At 42.6% G+C, this 16,315-nt stretch overlaps 1 pseudogene; it reads left to right on the forward strand.

The window, feature by feature from the left end:
• Positions 1-498: 498 nt before the first annotated feature.
• LOC132770189 (heparan-alpha-glucosaminide N-acetyltransferase-like) overlaps positions 499-16,315 on the forward strand; it is a 201,918-nt pseudogene continuing 186,101 nt past the window's right edge.

A 16,315-nucleotide genomic window follows, 5' to 3' on the forward strand; every position in this document is an offset into this window, starting at 1 on the left:
AAATTGATAAATATGAGGTGAGAGATACTTGTATATATGCAACCCACAGCAGTATCAAACCTATGGTTCCAATTAACCAGCTAGAAGGCTAAAAAACCAGAATCTTCTAGTTCTTTAAGATTATATGTTAATGCTCATGGGAAGCCTTCTTTGAAGAAATGCTCCCAGTTGGTGAGTCTGATTATGACCCTGACTCAACCAAAACAAGACCTTGCAGGTGGGGATGATAATGAGGCCCAAACCTTCAGGCTGGGAACTGAAGGCTGCCAAACAATTTGCAGAAAATGATGTTTTCATCACAATGTGTTTCGGCTCTAAACAGAATAGTTGTTGACTTAGCAAACTTTAAAAACATTGAGAACTTTCTCTCACACTTCTAAACCTCTGCAAATCCCAGAAAGTATGCCTTTGAAAACCCAGAAACACCCACATATTCTTGATGAAATATGACAATGATTCTTGGATCTGGACACTGAGTTGTATCTATTTTAAAACACAACTGATTTGATGAATTTGTTGTCTCTGGATCCTTGCAAGCTCAAAATATTTTATCAAGCAGAGCGGACACTAATGCTGGGTGGGCCATCTGCCTGAGAAAAGGCATTTAGATGAGGAACTTGGCTTCTAGAAAACTGTTGCTGCTGTAATGATACTAACAGGAAAAGAAGAGTTTCAGAGTTGCCAGGGAAAGGCTGCACCGCATGGTAGTATCCTTAATTAATTAATACAGTTGCCATTATTTCATTCAATACCTTTGTCTGATCTTGTTATTCTTGTTGCTGGACAGCAAATAATATTGCTCCTTCCATTTTGGGAGTTCAGGCCTGCCTGTTATATGAATGAATACTGTAGTTGCTCATATGTAAAGATTCCTTTCCAGATGTCCATACTCTGATGGTGGGAGTGGGTCAGCAGCTGGACTTCCTCCTTGTTTTATATATAGATAATCTTCACTCATGTTGAGTGTCCTAGAACAAGTGGTGTTGGTAGTATTAACACTGAACACAATTTACACAAGTCAAGAGTTTACAGGTCTGTAAAGGTAAAGGTTTTCCCCTGACATTAAGTCCAGTTGTGTCTGACTCTGGGGATTGATTGGTGCCCATCTCCATTTCTAAGCTGAAGAGCCAGTGTTGTCCATAGACACCTCCAAGATCATGTGGCTGGCATCACTGCATGGAGCGCTGTTACCTTCCTGCCAGAGCGGTGCTATTGATCTACTCACATTTGCATGTTTTCAAACTTCTAGGTTGGCAGAAGCTGGGGCTAACAGTGGGAGCTCACGCCGCTCCCTGGATTTGAATCTGTGACCTTTCAGTCAGCAAGTTCAGCAGCTCAGCGCTTTAACCCACTGTGCTCCTGGGGGCTCTGTTTACCACAAAAGAAATTGAGTTTAAATCCCAAATCCGGAGAGCGGCGTGAGCACCTGCTGTTAGCCCCAGCTTCTGCCAACCTAGCAGTTTGAAAACATGCAAATGTGAGTAGATCAATAGGTACCGCTCTGGTGGGAAGGTAACAGCGCTCCTTGCAGTCATGCTGGCCACATGACCTTGGAGGTGTCTATGGACAACATTGGCTCTTCAGCTTAGAAATGGAGATGAGCACCACGCCCCAGAGTTGGACATGACTGGACTTAATGTCAGGGGAAAACCTTTACCTTTACTAAGGGGCATCTGTCAATCCAATCTAATTGATCCACTACATGCTGTATTGCTTTTGTCTAACTATAATGCAAATCAAGCAATCAGAAAGTCAAGGGAAAAAAACTAAACAAACAAACAGCAAAGGAAAGAGGTTAGAGGAAGTAAAGATGCTAAAAAAGGGACCGTAGTGGGGATACAATACCAGGTAGTTGCATTAGGATGCAAGGTGCAAACAAATAAATGTATTTCAGTGCCACACTGTTTTAAGAATGTTCATTATGTATGAAAATGCATTATAGTTGTTGCATGAATGAACATTTAAGAATCTAAATCTGTGGAAAATAATTCTGGAATGAGGCATCTTATCCTTAGACATTTCGGCTAACAAAACATTCAATTTGTATTATTAACTCTGCTGGAAATAGTCCAGTAGCATTATATTTGATTGGACTTGCATCCTCCATTGTACGCTTGAGGAATAGATATTGCTTGCTGGCAGAATTATAAATACAGTCATACTTGTCATCAGTTAGCAGATAACAGGACAGTTACACACGATTTTAAAGAACAATGAGGAAATAGGATCTTCTACGTTTAAAAAAAAACGAATGCCATTGGTAGGACTCTCTCATCTTAGATAAATTGCTTGTCATATACTTAAACTGCTTTGAGACTGTATCACTATACTATATACATGGCATTATATGGAGGTAAAGACCACTTGACTTGGACAGACAGGACGGACTTATCTTTTGACAAACAAGTTAGTTAAAATCTTGACAATTTTAAAGCATAATTACTTTGTCTGGGTCACTGGTTTTTCAATGAATTTATAATGTGAGGTAGTAAGCTAGATCTTGGTTCCTGGTAAAGTGGGCAGTGCAGAAGAATATGTGGGATGGAATCCAGCCTCTTATTTGCTCGGTAGACCATTGAGTCTTCCTCTATAGAGTGGAGATGACATAATATTAAATCTAGCCAGCATGTAGGCTTTCCTGTAAGAGGGGTTAGTGAGTGTTGCAATGTAAAAGGCTGGGTTTTCCTGTATGAATGGAATTGCCATGTTCATAGGTGAACAGGATGTATTGGCCAAGCACAACAATTGGTTATAGTCCCTTTCTAGCAGCCTCTTTTTGATAAGGGTAAAGATCTCAGTGAAAGTTAGCTGGTTCAAGAATTCGCTATCATAGCCCAATTCCCCAATTTTTGCTAGAAATGTTGAGCACCATTTTGAGTGATGGGGTTCGCTCAAGGTGAGTTGGGTTAGAAAGTTGCTTGGGCTTTGGTAGTGGATAGATAACCAAAATTTTATGATGTTTAGCCAGATAGTGACCTCCATAGAGTATTGACCAGATTCTAGACATAGAACTGCATACGGGACACAGTTTGGAACACCAAATAATTTGTGAAAGAATTTCGAGTGGAAGGATCTGATGGCACTGTTATTAGGGGTTAACCAAATGGGCACTCCATAGAGTAGTTGTGACATCGCCTTTGCTTGAAAAACTTGCAGAGCTCGGGGAATATATTGGTTGCCCCTGGAATGGAAAAACCTCCTGGTAGCACTGTCGCTTGAGTGGGCCCCGGCCAGTGTATATTTTAAGTGAGTGGACTATGACAGGTTGTTACTGAACCAAAATCCTAGATATTTGAAATGTTTTACTTGCTTGATATAATGGCCCTTTATTTTCCAGACTTGTTTTTTATTGCTTTCCCCAAAAACCTGGATCTTGGTTTTATCAAAATTCACCTGCAGATCATTCGTCTCACAGAAGTCAACAAATTTGTGCCGTAGTCTTTTTAAACCAACATGGGAGAGGGATAGTAGGTCTGCATCATCCGCAAATAGCAAGAGGGGAACATGCTTTGGGCCAATCTTGGGGCTATGCCTGTCCACTTGAGCTAGGGCTATAGGGAGATCATGCAAGAAGATGTTGAATAGAAGCGGGGCTAGTATGCACCCTTGTTTGTCTCCCTTTTGGACCTGGATCGGGTTCAACAGGAATCCCCTGTGGTCTTTTACCTGGCATAGGTTTTGGTTGTGCAGTTTCTTAATCAAAAAGAGACGTCTTGGGTCAGTATTAAGGGCTGCTAGTTTCTCCCAAAGCTTTTCTCTATTCACAGAGTCAAATGCCCCCTTGAGGTCCAAGAAGACCACATTTAGTTTGTTGGGACAATTTTTAGAGTATTTGTTGGCTAGGTGGGCCAAGATGTGGACCTGATCTAATGTTGATTTCCCCATGGAAAATCCTGCTTGCTCGGGGCCAATTATGTTGGTTTGACCCATGACTCTAACCTAGTTAGGAGAAGCTTGACATACATCTTCCCTATTATAGAGAGCAGGCTAATAGGTCGATAGTTTGTTAATTCATTTTGGTCCCCTTTTTTGAATATTGGGACCTCATCATCATCACCATCACCATCATCATCATTCAAAATCCCATAAAAATATAAACCCAACAAACAAACAAACAAACAACTTTATTTTGGGCTTCAAAGATACATGCTCACATGCTCCCAGATATGTGCTGTAGTTTTTGGTGCTGTACTGGAGGATTTCTGATACATGGCTGCAAGTTTTCAGAGCCATGGTGTGATACAAGATGAAGGCAGGAGCAGTGAACAGCAGTTGTAGGATATGTATGGATTATGTATGGATTCATTGGGTCCCTCTTTTCAAGTGTACTTTTCTCCTATATTCCTCATAAGTCCATAGTAGTTTCTTGAAATATCTATAGACTGTTGTTTTAAGTAAAACTGTGATTATTTAGCAGTAATTCCCGAACTCTGGTTCTCCAGGTGTTTTGGACTTCAGCTTCCAGAAGGCTTGGCTAACAATCATGGTTTCTGGGAGCTGAAGTTAAAAACACCTGGAACACTAGAGTTTGGCAAACATACTGGCATAAAGGGATTCGATTCAGAAGAGTTAGCAACCATCTGATAGAGAGTGGGAAATTTGCGATTTCTAATGGTTGTTTTGTTGTAGTAAATACAGCAGAGTCTCGCTTATCCAGCCTTTGCTCATCCAACATTCTGTATTATCCAACGCAGTCTGTCTCCCTCCTGGATCCACAGCTGTTTCAATACATTGTGATGTTTTGGTGCTAAATTTGTAAATACAGTAATTACTACATAACATTACTGTGTATTGAACCACTTTTTCTGTCGGTAAAACATGATGTTTTGGTGCTTAATGTGTTAATCATAATGTACTTTGATATTTAATAGGCTTTTCCTTAATCCCTCCTTATTATCCAACATTTTCACTTATACAGCGTTTTGCCAGCCCGTTTATGTTGGATAAGTAAGACTCTACTGTAGTATGTAATTGTGTTGTTTTAGTAGTTATATAGAACCAAAATGTATTTTTGTGTGTGTTTTATTTTGCGTGTTTCTTGAATAAGAATATATATTTTTAAAAATAAGTATTTTAATCTTCTTTTGTCAATAAAATTTGACCTCAGTGCAACTGCAATGAGGCATGCAATGAAAATAAAGTGTGCAGTCCTTTGTCAAGTTCAAAACCTTGACGTGGTACGTTTATTTAGTTACATTCTAAAAGCTATAGAAAATAGTAAACATAACGTTGTACAGGAGAAATCACACACTTATCTTGTTCATTTCCCGGCATGGCCCAGCAGTCTGTTAGCTCAAATCTACATCATTGGAATGTGTGACGTATACAGGAAATGTTCACAGTTCACACTTTAGGCAATAAATCACATCTATGACTAACCCTTATACAGCATAACACAGCATTATTTCCTGCACTGGACACACAGAGTTTAAAAACTATAAGCTATATTTCACCCCAGTAAAACCATAGTACTGACATCTTTTTCTTTTCTGCCATTTTTCCATTTCCTATGTAGAATCATTTCCAGAATAAAATTGAACTCTTCTTGAAGAGTACATTTTGCAGGGTTTTTACTTGTGTAAGTTGTTATGAGCAAGGACCAGGATCTTGAACCACAAGTAACTACTGTTTTTCCTTTTTTCAGCTTTGCTGGTTGGTTTTGCCATTTTGACTGCTGCAGTCCTTCTGTATTATCTTGCTCTCTATTTGTCCAAGTAAGTGTGTGAACCTCTTGGCCTAATCACTATCTCCCCATCCTAGGGACACTGCTGAAACACAGTCAGGACGGAGCCTGCTGGAGCCCACCACATGATGCAGGACTACTTCCAGTGTGGCTCTGTTCCGGCTCCATCTTGGCAGTGTGTTCAGAGGCTGTCCTGAGAACATGGGTGACAACCTGCGTAGTCATTGACTAAGCTGGAGACAGCACGTGACAAAGACAGGGCCAAATGGAAAACACTTTGTGATGGTAAGGGGACAATGCAGGGGGCTTGCATTGCCTGACAGTTTTCCCCACTGCCTCAAGGATTCCCCCGCTGTCCCCCAGCTTATGGAACTCTGTCTGATGAGGTATCACACCAATCATATTGGTGTGTTAAGTAAGCTTAAGTGAATGGTAGAATTGTTGTGCTTGCCAGTAATCTTGGAAACAAGAATGCAAACAATTGAAAAACAAAACCCAGCCATTAAAAATTATTACAGAGTTAGTAGATTACATTAAAGGAATTCTGCAAGGAGATAGGGAATCGTTGCAAAATTTGTTTCAGTTTTATAATGGTAGAATTGTTGTGCTTGCCAGTAATCTTGGAAACAAGAATGCAAACAATTGAAAAACAAAACCCAGCCATTAAAAAATTATTACAGAGTTAGTAGATTACATTAAAGGAATTCTGCAAGGAGATAGGGAATCGTTGCAAAATTTGTTTCAGTTTTATAAACTTGGCTGAAATAAACATCTTTAGTGTTTCCTCTAAATACGAATATCTGAAGTGTTAGATTCGGGGACAGAAGAATAATTTGTAATAATTTGTAAATTCCAGATGAGGTATTTACCTATGCAGGCACCTTGCTCCTACATGTTATCTTACCTTTATGTGCCTATCTGCCAATGACTACGATTTGTAACCCTCTCACGTTTTCCCACTGCTTATTTTACCTTTTTTAAACCACAAAATCCATTAAGAAGGGAATAACTTTACAATGCCTTTGATAGACCTAGAGTCTGTCCTTGTAGAAGTACATATAGTTACATGGAAGAAGACAGTGGAAGGACAGATTTATTGAAATCTCATCTTTGTTTATTTGCTTGGAAAGAAACACATATTCACAATGCATTCTGTGGATTTCATCTGATATTAATAGGAAACTATTATTTGAATATTTGTGTACAGTTGTTTATCTCTGTTCCTGCATTCCTATATTCTGGTTTCTCCACATTTACAATAATGTCCCTTTAACAGAGTTGGTGTGGCTAGGATTGCTGATGTTAAGCAAGATCATGCATGGTAGCATCTTCCCACATTCAAATACATATATGAATATGCATTACAGTCTGCATTGCAGTGCTAGTTTTCAACCAGTTCACTTAAATGTCAAAGGTATTCTAAACAAATCCAGGGGGACAGCTCCCATATCTGGAGCTGTCCACCAGAGTAACTGAAAGATTAGTTATATGCTTCTTTGGAATCTACTGTGTGACAAATCTTCACATTTTTGGGGAGACTTTCACTGCAATCAATGGGGAAAAGTACCAGGATATAACTGGACTTTCACTATACCCACTGGCACAGCAACATTGCTAACCATTCCTCTATGTAAAGCTTGACTTGTTTACATGCATCCGCAGTGCAACCTTAAAGAATTTTTTGGCAACATGTGTTTTCTAACTACTTTTTTCTGACTTTAGCAAAACTGAGAAGAATAATGTTACCCTTTTCATTCTTGCAGTCTTCACTGTACACAAGAATATTGCCGCTGTCTTCAGAAACCTGTCTCCTTGGTATGTATTTTATCTTCTTATTTAAACATTTAATTTTCAAGTATTTGTGTTCAATATGTATACAGTTGGCCCTCCATGTCCATGGATTCTTTATCCATGAATTCAACCATCCATGGACTGAAAATCTCCCCCTCCTCTTTTCTATATGTACTGTATATGTGTGTGATTGTATGGGTATTCATTTAAAAGAGCTAACCTGGATTTTGGCATTGTATATAAGGGATATCATTTTACTATGCCACTGTATATAATGAGCATCCATGGATATGGGTTTCCACAGGAGTCTTAGAAGCAATTACAGAGAGCAACTACAGAGAAGAACCTACCACTCCTCCCACCAGCCCCAAATCAAACCTATTAAGGTGATGAGACTGGAATAAGGGGCTCCCCTAGGGAGCTCAGGATCTAGGCAAGCTCGTATGTGAAGTAGGGCTGTGAAAAACTTAATTTATAATGTTTGCCATATCTATTTTGTAAGATTCGTACATACAAAACAATATTAAGAAATGGGAGAGGTGGCTAGGCAAAAAACTTAAGATTCAAAACACTGCTCTATGACTTTTGGAAGAGTTACATAAGTCTCATAAATGGCTCCAGGTTTTCATCATGGGTACCAGTTCTCCCCCAAAAGGGTTGGGGTTGGTTCCCCCAAAGGGCCCAGAGGAAGATGGTGAGGCTGGAGTGGAGGGGGAAGCCCTTCTATTTATCCAAAGTGGGTAGTGAGGGGACGGGGGCAGGTGGGAGGGAGGAATGCCTGGCTGCAAGTCATTTCTGGTGTGAGAGAATTGGTCATCTGCAAGGACGTTGCCCAGGGGACATCCGGATGTTTTGATGTTACTATTACTACTACTACTACTACTATTATTATTATCATTTCAAAGGTTGGATGGGCATCTGTTGGGGTTCTTTGTGTTTTTCCTACTTGGCAGAAGGGGGTTGGACTAGTGGTCCCTGGGGTCTTCCAGTGAAATAGTATTGCTAAGTTTATGTTGGTTTAAATTCCCTAAAAATCAGTGGATGTGAAAATCTTTCTGAAAGTTGGGAGGAATGATGCCCTCTTTATGTTGTATAATTGAAAATAGAAATTCAAGGAGGTAACTCTCATTGTCTTTAAAAAAATGTTGTTCATAAAAACCTTTTTAAATCCCCTCAAAATCAGTGGATGTGTGAAATATTCTAAAACTTGGGCTGGGGTGGGGGTAACAGTGGTAAGTGTGTTCTACCAGTCTTTTATCCCGATAATGCTAACAATGAGGGAGAAAGGAGCCCCAGAGCTTCCTCCCTTATGCAATTACATAACAAAAAGTAACAAAAATTGTTATATTGTTATAGTTATGATATGGAGCCCTTATAATATTTTAGAAACATTTTAGAAATGATTTGCACCTCCCCCCCCCCCCAATTTTAGAAATGAGTATAGAAATATTTTTTTCATTGAAATCATCTGGATAAGAATCAAGGGAACTGGGACTCAAAAAGATGTCGTTGTAGGCGTCTACTACAGACCCCCAAGCCAGGAGGAAGATCTTGATGAAGTCTTCTGCCAACAGTTGACCAAACAGGCACAGAAAAGAGATGTAGTAGTCATGGGCGATTTCAACTATCCCGATATTTGCTGGAAAACAAACTCGGCCAAGAGTACAAGGTCCAACAAATTCCTCGCTTGCCTTGCAGACAATTTCATGGTCCAGAAGGTAGAAGAGGCAACAAGGGGATTGGCTACTCTTGATCTCATCCTAACAAATGCGGAGGACCTGATCGATGCGGTCGAAGTGGTAGGATCCTTAGGGGCAAGTGACCATGTGCTCCTGCAATTTGAGGTACAAAGGAAGGCCGAAACTAAGACAAGTCAAACCCGCATTTTGGACTTTAGGAGAGCTGATTTCCAAAAAATGAAGGAAACGCTGAGCAGCATTCAGTGGACACAGATACTAAAAGACAAGGGAGCTACGGATGGATGGGAATTTCTCAAGAGTGAAATACTCAAGGCGCAATTGCAAACCGTGCCAACAAAGAGAAAAAATAGGACAAGTGCAAAGAAGCCAGAATGGATGTCCAAAGAACTTCTAACTGTGCTAAGACACAAAAGAGACATGCACAAGAAGTGGAAAAAGGGAGAAATCACCAAAGAAGAATTCAAACAAATAGCCAACACCTGTAGGGAAAAGGTCCGCAAGGCTAAAGCAAAAAACGAGCTCAGACTTGCCAGGGACATTAAAAACAATAAAAAGGGCTTCTATTCTTATGTCAGTAGAAAAAGGAAAAACAAGGAGGCGATAGGACCTCTTCGAGGAGAAGATGGGGCAATGCTGACAGGGGATAGGGAAAAGGCAGAACTACTTAATGCCTTCTTTGCCTCGGTCTTCTCACAAAAAGAGAGTCTTCAACCTCAGCAAGATGGAGTGGATGAGGGATTGGAGGACATCCAACCCCAAATTGGGAAAGAAGTCGTCCAGGAATACCTGGCCGCTCTTAATGAGTTCAAGTCCCCAGGGCCAGATCAACTACACCCCAGAGTATTGAAGGAACTAGCGGAAGTCATTTCGGAACCATTGGCAACCATCTTTGAGAGTTCTTGGAGAACGGGAGAAGTGCCAGCAGATTGGAGGAGGGCCAATGTGGTCCCAATCTTCAAGAAGGGAAAAAAGGACGACCCAAACAACTACCGTCCGGTCAGCCTCACGTCGATACCGGGCAAGATTCTGGAAAAGATTGTTAAGGAAGTGGTCTGCAAACACTTAGAAACAAATGCAGTCATTGCTAATAGTCAACATGGATTTATCAAAAACAAGTCATGCCAGACTAATCTGATCTCTTTCTTCGATAGAGCTACAAGCTGGGTAGATGCGGGGAATGCCGTGGATGTAGCGTACCTGGATTTCAGTAAGGCCTTCGACAAGGTCCCCATGACCTTCTGGCAAGGAAACTAGTCCAATGTGGGCTAGGCAAAACTACGGTGAGGTGGATCTGTAATTGGTTAAGTGGACGAACACAGAGAGTGCTCACTAATGCTTCCTCTTCATCTTGGAAAGAAGTGACGAGCGGAGTGCCGCAGGGCTCCGTCCTGGGCCCGGTCCTGTTCAACATCTTTATTAATGACTTAGATGAAGGGCTAGAAGGCATGATGCCAGAAAACTTTCTTTGCGGCCACTATTGCGTCCGCAAAGAACCGTCCGGCGGAGTTGTTCCGGGTTGTCAGAGGTCTTTTAACTCCCCCCTCCGGTGGGAGCCCTGACAACTCGGCAACGCGCTGTGAAGCATTTGCTCGGTTCTTTGCAGACAAAGTCGCGTTGATCCGTTCTGGGCTGGACGCCACATTAGATGCAGTCTCCGTGGATGTGACAGAAGCACCTGCTTGTCAGATTTTATTGGATTCCTTTCAGTTTGTGAAACCCGAGGATGTGGACAAGGTACTTGGAGGAATGAGACCCACCACGTCCATCCTAGACCCCTGCCCATCCTGGCTTCTTAAGGAGGCCAGAGGGGGATTGGCCGAGTGGGTAACGGTGGTGGTTAACGCCTCCCTTCGGGAAGGCAAAATTCCAGCGAGCCTAAAACAGGCTGTGATAAAGCCGCTGTTGAAGAAACCATCACTTGACCCCACTAAATTGGACAACTTTCGGCCTGTTTCCAATCTTCCCTTCTTGGGCAAAGTCATGGAAAGCGTGGTGGCCTCACAACTCCAGGTATTCTTGAGAGACACGGATATTCTGGATCCGGCACAGTCTGGTTTCAGACCGGGACATGGTACCGAGACGGTCTTGGTCGCCTTAGTGGATGATCTGCGCCGGGAGCTAGACAGGGGGAGTGTGTCCCTGTTGGTGCTCCTGGACCTCTCAGCGGCCTTCGATACCGTCGACCACGGTATTCTTCTGGGGCGCCTTGCAGAGATGGGTCTCGGGGGCACTGCCCTGCAGTGGCTCCGGTCATTTCTGGAGGGTCGTACTCAGAAGGTGTTACTGGGGGACTCCTGTTCAGCGCCACAGCCGTTGACCTGTGGCGTTCCTCAGGGTTCCATCTTGTCCCCCTTGTTGTTCAACATCTACATGAAGCCGCTGGGTGAGATCATCCGGAGTTTCGGGGTACGGTGTCACCTGTACGCAGATGACGTCCAACTCTGTCACTCCTTCCCACCTGCTACTAAGGAGGCCGTCGAAGTCCTGAACCGGTGCCTGGCCGCTGTAATGGTCTGGATGAGGGCGAACAAACTGAAATTAAATCCAGACAAGACAGAGGTACTCCTGGTCAGTCGCAAGGCCGAACAGGGTATAGGGTTACAGCCTGTGCTGGACGGGGTCGCACTCCCCTTGAAGGCGCAGGTTCGCAGCTTGGGTGTGACCCTGGACTCATCGCTGAGCCTGGAGCCCCAGGTTTCGGCGGTGACCAGGGGAGCATTTGCACAGCTTCGGCTCGTGCGCCAGCTGCGCCCGTATCTTGGGAAGTCTGACTTGGCCACGGTGGTACATGCTTTGGTCACATCCCGCCTCGACTACTGCAACGCTCTCTACGTGGGGCTGCCCTTGAAGACGGTCCGGAAGCTCCAGCTAGTCCAGCGCGCGGCAGCCATGTTGTTAACGGGAGCTGGACGCAGAGAGCATACAACGCCCCTGCTGTCCCAGCTCCACTGGCTGCCGATCTGCTACCGGGCCCAATTCAAGGTGCTGGTGCTCTCCTACAAAGCCCTAAACGGTTCCGGCCCAAAATACCTTGCAGACCGCATCTCGGCCTATAAGCCCACGAGGGCCTTGAGATCATCCGGGGAGGCCCTTCTCTCGGTCCCGCCTGCCTCACAGGCACGTCTGGCGGGGACGAGGGAGCGAGCCTTCTCGGTGGTGGCCCCTCGGCTATGGAACGCCCTCCCTGCTGAAGTTAGACAGGCGCCCTCCTTGATGGCCTTTCGTAGGGGCCTGAAAACATGGCTCTTCGAGCAGGCCTTCAGTTGAGTGTAGTGAATGAAAACAGAATGAACCAGGACTACGATTTTGCTTACGACCCCAGGACCTGACGAAGCGGATTTTTAGTATAGGTGTGTGTTATGTTGTATTTGTCTGATTAGTATTGTCTTGGTTCATTGTACATTGTCTTCTTTGTTGTTGTTCACCGCCCCGAGTCGCCTTCGGGCTGAGAGGGGCGGTCAATAAATGCAAAAAAAAAAAAAAAAAAAAAAAATGATCATCAAGTTTGCAGACGACACCAAATTGGGAGGGATAGCCAATAGTCCAGAGGACAGGAGCAGAATTCAAAACGATCTTGACAGATTAGAGAGATGGGCCAAAACTAACAAAATGAAGTTCAACAGTGACAAATGCAAGATACTCCACTTTGGCAGAAAAAATGAAATGCAAAGATACAGAATGGGGGACGCCTGGCTCGAGAGCAGTACGTGTGAAAAAGATCTTGGAGTCCTCGTGGACAACAAGTTAAACATGAGCCAACAATGTGATGTGGCGGCAAAAAAAGCCAATGGGATTTTGGCCTGCATCAATAGAAGCATAGTGTCTAGATCTAAGGAAGTAATGCTACCCCTCTATTCTGCTTTGGTTAGACCACATCTGGAATATTGTGTCCAATTCTGGGCACCACAATTCAAGAGAGATGTTGACAAGCTGGAAAGTGTCCAGAGGAGGGCGACTAAAATGATCAAGGGTCTGGAGAACAAGCCCTATGAGGAGCGGCTTGGGGAACTGGGCATGTTTAGCCTGAAGAAGAGAAGGCTGAGAGGAGATATGATAGCCATGTATAAATATGTGAGAGGAAGCCACAGGGAGGAGGGAGCAAGCTTGTTTTCTGCTTCCTTGGAGACTAGGACGCGGAACAATGGCTTCAAACTACAAGAGAGGAGATTCCATCTGAACATTAGGAAGAACTTCCTGACTGTGAGAGCCGTTCAGCAGTGGAACTCTCTGCCCCGGAGTGTGGTGGAGGCTCCTTCTTTGGAAGCTTTTAAGCAGAGGCTAGATGGCCATTTGTCAGGGGTGATTTGAATGCAATATTCCTGCTTCTTGGCAGGGGGTTGGACTGGATGGCCCATGAGGTCTCTTCCAACTCTATGATTCTATGATTCTATGATTCTATGATTGATCACACAGGCCTAAAAGGGAGATACGGTGTTTCAGGTAGCTTGAGCTTAAACTGTATAGTGTTTTATTGGCCATAACCAGCACTTTGAATCAACCCTTGAAAAAGACTAGCAATCACTGAACTATTGCATTAAAGGAGTTGCAAGCTACCAGCAACCAGCCCCAGTTAATAATCTGGCTGTAGCTCTTTGTGCCAGTTGGAGTTTACAAATGCTATTCAAAGGGATCCCTATGCAGAGTGCATATAGTTATCCAAAACAATGCAAACCCATTTGTTTGAACTCCTTAACAGCAGATATGTTTCTGTTTGTCATTTCAAAGGGTGTCTTTCCCAATCAGAAGGTGACTCAAGTGTCTGAAGGTGGAAATCTTTCTCACCTTCATACAAACATCAGTGACATTCATTTTGTGATGCAACACATCTTAGGTTTCATTAGTTGCCTGAAGGAGATGTTCCTCCCTTCTTCTGAAGACTGTCTGTTCCATTAAAGTTTAGTTACCGAATGACAGCAATCATATCATTTCACTGAAGTGCTGTGGGGATTTTGTTTGTGTTCCTGTCTCCCTCAATAGTGTAAGCTGTCAGACAAGATGGAGGTTGATCTTCTTTTTTGTTTAATGTGGCAGGTAGCTTGACAGTAATAAGGGAATGTCACTTCTCGGATAGATCTGAGGTGTGTCAAGGTCAGCAGAGTAGATAACAGCTTTAAAATATATATGTAACAGCTTAGTAGAAAAGCTTGAGATGTAGTTATTCTACAAAAAAAAAGTCAAGTTGTGTGTGTGTACAGTTACATGCGTGCATCTAGGCTCAACTTCAAGTATTGTACTATGATCAGAATTATCTGTTCAGAGAAGGCCAAATTTACAACCTCATCAGATGGGCTGCTGGAATCACTATGGATTGTGGCGAATCTGATGGTGACCAGTGTGGAGCATGGGGAACTTGCCATCCCATGCCACACATCATCCAGCTTCTCCCCTACCTCATTCCACAAGGCAAGTATTGACCACCCGGCTTCTACATGTTTCAAATGTAGCATGGGAAGCCTCCAGTGTTGCCGCAGCAGCATATATATACAGGATCTTCTATATGTAGTTTTATGATGGAGCCCCATCTGAAGTAGTTCAACATTGTAGTATGGGAGCCAGGAGGGTTCCCTCGTAAGACTATAGAAGATTCACCGAGGTTCTGAGACATGAATAGGGATGAATACATGTAAAATTAAACTGTTCTCCTCCAACAGCAGGATTTGCTCAATGATACATACCTCAACAATCACAGATTAAGGCCATGTTTACTTTTCAGTGACTTGGTCTGATTTGCCTCTGGATATGATGGAATACAGTGGGCTCTGTATTCCATCATGTCCACCAAGGTTTGGTTCTCAAACAGCCCATGGACACCAATCTCCATGGTCACATTATATATAATGATGTAGTAAAATGTCAAAACCAAGGTTTGTTTTTTGGAAATGGTCCTGGGAAGTATTTCCAAGCCAAATATTGCTGAGTGCATGAATGCCAAATGAGTGGCAAACTGAAAAAGTTGGAGGACAGAGAATTAATAGGAACTATCCACTTTAAATCTGGCTGCTGCCTCCTGCAGAGTTCTGGGGTTTGTAGTTTAGCAAGGAGCCTTTAACAGCCTCACTAAACTCCAAACCCCAGAATTCTCCAGGAGGCAGAAACCGGATTTAAAGTGGATTCATTCTCTAGTGTGATGAAGTAGTTTGTACCATATTTCTGCTAAAATATTCCTGGAGGTTACTGTTAGCACCAACACCACTTCTCCTCTAAACTTACTATAATCCTCTGAATGTATTGCTCCAAGAAGCTAACAGAACATGGGGTGATTCTCTAACCATCAGGAGCTATACTACAAAAAATATCTCTTAAGTCCTGGCTTTATTATTAAGCCTCTTTGCTATCAAGCTGCTTCATAGTTTGAAGAAACATGTAGCAATAATAAAATTTCCAGATTAGGTTTTCCGATGTCTGAGCTCCTGATTTCTTGCCTCCTGGCATTAGCCATGAAATTGTTTGCATACTACAGGTGATTTTGAGCATGTTGGAACCTCATATAAAATACAGCTTTGAAAGCAAGAGAGTAAAAAAGGAAATGAGAACCAGTGTGAAAAATGATTTCCCTCATTTTTCAGGTGGTACAATCTCTTCTTAGTTCATAAAATATGTTTTTCACACACAAAAAATGGATGATTATTAGTTGGTTTGAAATAGGCCCCAGCTGGTTCGCTGGTATAATGGCATAAAATGAAAACAAAGAAGGAAATACAATTTATCAAAGGAAAAAAACAATGAATTTGAAGAGGAACAAACTGCCTTCTAGCTCGGGTGTCTCATCGTGAAGGGTATTTTTTAAGATTATGTGATTGCTAATGATACTTCACAGAAATTATTAGGATATAACATTTTAAAAGTTGATGCAACAGGTAAGGCAGATTGGAAGAAACACTTACTGATGTGCAGATTTTCACCAAGTTTAGCACCCCTAAGGACTGTGTGCTTAAAAGGGGGGCATGCACATTTTGACCCTCCCATTCTTAAAACATGGATTTTTAAAAATAATTAGATGAAAAATAAAGATAAAATAAAAATAATGGATTAGGAATGAAACCCAAGCCTCTGCTAAGAACCACCTCACATCAGATGAAAACATTTTTGTAGCAGGAGGACATCTGCTCGAGGCGTGTCTTTGCTTTGGCTTATATTCTAC

This window comes from Anolis sagrei, chromosome 3 (assembly GCF_037176765.1).
Source record: "Anolis sagrei isolate rAnoSag1 chromosome 3, rAnoSag1.mat, whole genome shotgun sequence".
NCBI classification, from domain to species: Eukaryota; Metazoa; Chordata; class Lepidosauria; order Squamata; family Dactyloidae; genus Anolis; species Anolis sagrei.